Raw genomic sequence first — 6,000 nt, forward strand, 5'->3', positions numbered from 1 at the left:
ACTTCAAACATCAGCTATCTGAGCAGCTAACCGATCGCTGCAGCTGTACATAGCCCATCTGTAAATAACCCAACAATTACCTACCAATTATCTACCTACCTCATCCCCATATTGTTTTTATTTACTTTTCCTCTCTTTTGCACACCAGTATTTCTACTTGCACATCATCATCTGCACATCTATCACTCCAGTGTTATTTGCTAAATTGTAATTACTTTGCTACTATGGCCTATTTATTGCCTTACGTCCTCACGCCATTTGCACACACTGTATATAGTCTTTATATTGTGTTATTGACTGTACGCTTGTTTATTCCATGTTTAACTCTGTGTTGTTGTTTGTGTCGCACTGCTTTGCTTTATCTTGACCAGGTCGCAGTTGTAAATGAGAACTTGTTCTCAACTAGCCTACCTGGTTAAATAAAGGTGAAAGAAAATTACAGTAGTTTTGGCAATGAGGTGACAGGGGTAGGATATATCTGTCTGTATGTCTGTTTCAGCCTGTGTCAGTGTGTCTGTGTCAGTGTCTGTGTCTTCTCCCCCTATAGCTCCATTTGGCCAGGTGGCCAGCTCTAGGAAGAGTCTTGGTGGTTCCAAACTTCTTCCATTTAAGAATGATGGAGGCCACTGTGTTCTTGGGGACCTTCAATGCTGCATATATTTTTTGGTAACCGATCTTGTGTCGGAGCTCTACGGACAATTCCTTCGACCTCATGTCTTGGTTTTTGCTCTGACATGCACTGTCAGCTGTGGGTCCTTATATAGACAGTTATGTGCCTTTCCAAATCATGTCCAATCAATTGAATATACCATAGGTGGACTCCAATCAAGTTGTAGAAACATCTCAAGGATGATCAATGGAAACAGGATGCACCTCAATTTCGAGTCTCATTGCAAAGGGTCTGAATACTTATGTAAATAAGGCATTCCTATTTGGTAAAATGTATAAAAAACAGTTTTCGCTTTGTCATTATGGGATATTGTATGTAGATTGATGAGGAAAAAAAAAGATTTGATACATTTTAGAATAAGGCTGTAAGGTAACAAAATGTGGAAAGAGTCAAGGGCTCTGATGTCACGCCCAGGCCATAGAGAGGCTTTTTATTCTCTATTTTGGTTAGGCCAGGGTGTGACTAGGGTGGGCATTCTATGTCTTGGCCTGGTATGGTTCTCAATCAGGGACAGCTGTCTATCGTTGTCTCTGATAGAGAACCATACTTAGGTACCCTTTTCCCCCACCTGTTTTGTGGGAAGTTAACTTTGTAGTTGTTCAGGGCACATAGCCCAAAGCTTCACGGTAGTTTTTTTTGTTCTTTGTTTTGTCCGCGTCATTTTTAAATAAAGTTCAAATGTACACTTACCATGCTGCACCTTGGTCCAGTCCTTCAGCCAGCCGTGACATCTGAATGCTTTCCGAATGCACTGTAGCTGTCTTCATGCATGGACAGGCACACACACGCATACACACACACAGAAAATAATCACATACAGTATTTGACTTTCACCTAATGTAACTCCAGTACAACCCCAAAGCAAATTCAGAGCCAATCAGAGCTAAGTCTCTATTACTGTAAAAACCAAACAAATCTTCCCTTTAGCTTCTTGAGGCTCAATCAATCAGTAATACTCTTCATGGAAATCTTCAAGGAAAGGAAAGATGTAGTTAATTCCTAATCACCCTCTTTTCATTCTAAGGGATATTCAACCCTGTCGTTCCCCTCTTTAGTGTTCAGCAGGCAGGATTATGGTCAGAGCACAGTTTGTTTACTCAGTCAAACAGCATCAAGTGATCTGGAACAGAGAGGTGACGCTCCACAACTTAACTTAATCTCACCATTTACAACATAACAGCACTGCCAGGGTGTGGGCTGTGTGTGGGGAAGAGTGTGTGTGTGTCTCTGTTTATGTATGTGTGTGTGGGAAAAAACAACCTGCCAGATCGTATTAACATAACCACACAACCCCTCCACCTACCACCCCTGCTTGTGACCCGACCCGATATCAGCCCTGCTGCACCCGTATCTGAGGAAAACCAGGCTTGATGGACACTCTCTGTGTCTCCTAAACGGACCTCATCCCCAGTCACCCTCCAAATTGCCCCCAAAACTCCCTCTCATACCACTGTAGGCCTAGGTTACACCACTGTGGAACATCTAAGGCACACAGACAGACAAACATTCAGTACAACACACACAATTTGCACAACTGCCATGAGCTGACCTGACTATGGTTTTTAAGTGACATGAACAGTGATATGCTGTGATACACAATGATATAATCACCAAACCTTGCGCATGTGTGTGTATATGTGTGTGCATGCATATGTGTTCACACAGACTGTATGTAGGTGAAATAAGTGCTCTATTTAAGTGTGCGCTGAGTGATTTGCCAGGGTGTACTGCTTTCTTCTCCCATGTGGGGTCACACACCAACTTCACACACCCTACCTCACATACTGTAGACCACATAGTGACCTGAGTAGGCATCCTGTTAACGATGTTGTTCTACTGTAGCCTCTCTCTCTCTCTGTCACTCCACAGCCACACCTGGAGAGAATACAGAATGTTGCTCCTATTCCTGCATGGGCCCTGTTGCTTTCTCTTTCTTTGTGTCACCAGTAACATGATCTACTTAGTAGGGGAGTGTTATTGTTGACATGAACAAATGACACAATCCGTCTTTAGATGGAGTGTGTGGTGATTACAAGTCTGTATATGTAAGAGTAAGTGTCTGATAAGACACGGGTGCTGTTGGTTAGAGCTTACCTTAATGCACATACTGACAGCCACTCTATCTAGATAACACTGTATGCGTTCCTAACAGTAAATTAGTCAATGCATTGTTTGTTCGCACCATGGTGACACTGTCAGAGCAGGTGAGGTGCAGGTGACCAGTCAGACCAGATGACAGGGATGGAGGGGATTGGTGACAATGTCACAGCGGGCCGCACTTTGCCGTCTCTCTCCTTGTCGACCAGACACGTGGCCGTTGCTCAGATCTGTCTACTGGACCATTCATTTTTAGACTGCTCCTGCTATTCTTACACAGTGACCTCTGACCTCTGTACTCATTATAGTGTTGTTATCCCAGACCTGAGGGATGGAAAGAATATGTGGGTCATGTGAGTCTTATAATGTGTGTTAAGGTTGACTGACAGGTTCCCCCTCCATCCCCATCCATTCACCTCTCTCATATTGCCGCTAAACACTGGAGACAGCACATCCTGTTTATGTGTGTGTGTGTTTTCCTTTCAGCCTCTCAATGACCATTCTAGACTTTTTCCATATAGAAAATGATGATGATGTGTCCGGTAACACTTTGTTTCTTGAAAGTCCAACATCTTTGAAACTTGACTGCTGACATGCAAGACATTTTGGCACTGTTGTTTCAACAGTGGATTTATGAAGATACCAAAACCAAAATACCAAAATCTAGTTTTTGAGTGGATTTCCCCTTTAAGTTGTTATGAAAATAACCATGATATTGATATCCAACAGCTATAGGTTGTACCAATACAGTGCCTTGCGAAAGTATTCGGCCCCCTTGAACTTTGCGACCTTTTGCCACATTTCAGGCTTCAAACATAAAGATATAAAACTGTATTTTTTTGTGAAGAATCAACAACAAGTGGGACACAATCATGAAGTGGAACGACATTTATTGGATATTTCCAATTTTTTTAACAAATCAAAAACTGAAAAATTGGGCGTGCAAAATTATTCAGCCCCCTTAAGTTAATACTTTGTAGCGCCACCTTTTGCTGCGATTACAGCTGTAAGTCGCTTGGGGTATGTCTCTATCAGTTTTGCACATCGAGAGACTGAAATGTTTTCCCATTCCTCCTTGCAAAACAGCTCGAGCTCAGTGAGGTTGGATGGAGAGCATTTGTGAACAGCAGTTTTCAGTTCTTTCCACAGATTCTCGATTGGATTCAGGTCTGGTCTTTGACTTGGCCATTCTAGCACCTGGATATGTTTATTTTTGAACCATTCCATTGTAGATTTTGCTTTATGTTTTGGATCATTGTCTTGTTGGAAGACAAATCTCCGTCCCAGTCTCAGGTCTTTTGCAGACTCCATCAGGTTTTCTTCCAGAATGGTCCTGTATTTGGCTCCATCCATCTTCCCATCAATTTTAACCATCTTCCCTGTCCCTGCTGAAGAAAAGCAGGCCCAAACCATGATGCTGCCACCACCATGTTTGACAGTGGGGATGGTGTGTTCAAGGTGATGAGCTGTGTTGCTTTTACGCCAAACATAACGTTTTGCATTGTTGCCAAAAAGTTCAATTTTGGTTTCATCTGACCAGAGCACCTTCTTCCACATGTTTGGTGTGTCTCCCAGGTGGCTTGTGGCAAACTTTAAATGACACTTTTTATGGATATCTTTAAGAAATGGCTTTCTTCTTGCCACTCTTCCATAAAGGCCAGATTTGTGCAATATATGACTGATTGTTGTCCTATGGACAGAGTCTCCCACCTCAGCTGTAGATCTCTGCAGTTCATCCAGAGTGATCATGGGCCTCTTGGCTGCATCTCTGATCAGTCTTTTCCTTGTATGAGCTGAAAGTTTAGAGGGACGGCCAGGTCTTGGTAGATTTGCAGTGGTCTGATACTCCTTCCATTTCAATATTATCGCTTGCACAGTGCTCCTTGGGATGTTTAAAGCTTGGGAAATCTTTTTGTATCCAAATCCGGCTTTAAACTTCTTCACAACAGTATCTCGGACCTGCCTGGTGTGTTCCTTGTTCTTCATGATGCTCTCTGCGCTTTTAACGGACCTCTGAGACTATCACAGTGCAGGTGCATTTATACGGAGACTTGATTACACACAGGTGGATTGTATTTATCATCATTAGTCATTTAGGTCAACATTGTATCATTCAGAGATCCTCACTGAACTTCTGGAGAGAGTTTGCTGCACTGAAAGTAAAGGGGCTGAATAATTTTGCACGCCCAATTTTTCAGTTTTTGATTTGTTAAAAAAGTTTGAAATATCCAATAAATGTCGTTCCACTTCATGATTGTGTCCCACTTGTTGTTGATTCTTCACAAAAAATACAGTTTTATATCTTTATGTTTGAAGCCTGAAATGTGGCAAAAGGTCGCAAAGTTCAAGGGGGCCGAATACTTTCGCAAGGCACTGTATATTACAATTAGCGTGCTTCTTAGGAATGTCTCTTTCTTCAGTCATTGATGAAAAATGTATATCGTACATTGCTGGGTCATTGCTGTAGAAATTCAGATCTTATTAAAATGCTCCATTACTTTTCTGACCTACATGAGTTTTCCCAACATAACTGACTGGACTTTTAGTCAAATCAAAACAAGCAGGAATGTAAATTGGCCCCTGTCGGTACCTCCATGAGAACAAGGCAACCAAGGTTGAGGGAAAGTTTGGGCTCAAATGCTATATTTATCTCCATCTAGCTTGAAGCTTCAGTTTCACCATCTAGAGTAGGAGAGGGATAACAAACACAGGAAGAGGTGTATCTACATCAGATATGCGGAGAAACATGCACTGTGTGTGTGTGTTTGCGTGTATGTGTGTGTGGACAGACATGGCTCCTTTTGTTATTGTAGACAGAAAAGGGTGTGTATTGTGTGTGTGTGTGTTTGCTATACGTCCATGCAAACAGAGGAGAGGAGGGCATCGCTCATCAACGTGTCCAATAAACATACACTGCATCACGCAACACACAATACCCAGTCACTGACACAGGGGTCGACTGAAGGTTCATGAATTGGGGCTATTCCAGAAATTTCACCACCTTAAGTAATTGACCACACGGGTTAATGATGTATTAGATTGATACATGTCTCATAGGATACTATTAACAGAAAGAGCTTGTTGTTGCTAGTCTTATTATGTGTTTGTGTTGCATTGACATGCTGTTTCTTGTACATGTGGTGATGTTTTATTCACTTCAACTTGGGTCTTCTAAAATGGCTCAGTCGCATTTCAGGAAATACGAACAGTAATGAACACGTTTTATTACACGC

The sequence above is a fragment of the Oncorhynchus kisutch genome, linkage group LG2 (assembly GCF_002021735.2).
Source record: "Oncorhynchus kisutch isolate 150728-3 linkage group LG2, Okis_V2, whole genome shotgun sequence".
NCBI lineage: Eukaryota > Metazoa > Chordata > Actinopteri > Salmoniformes > Salmonidae > Oncorhynchus > Oncorhynchus kisutch.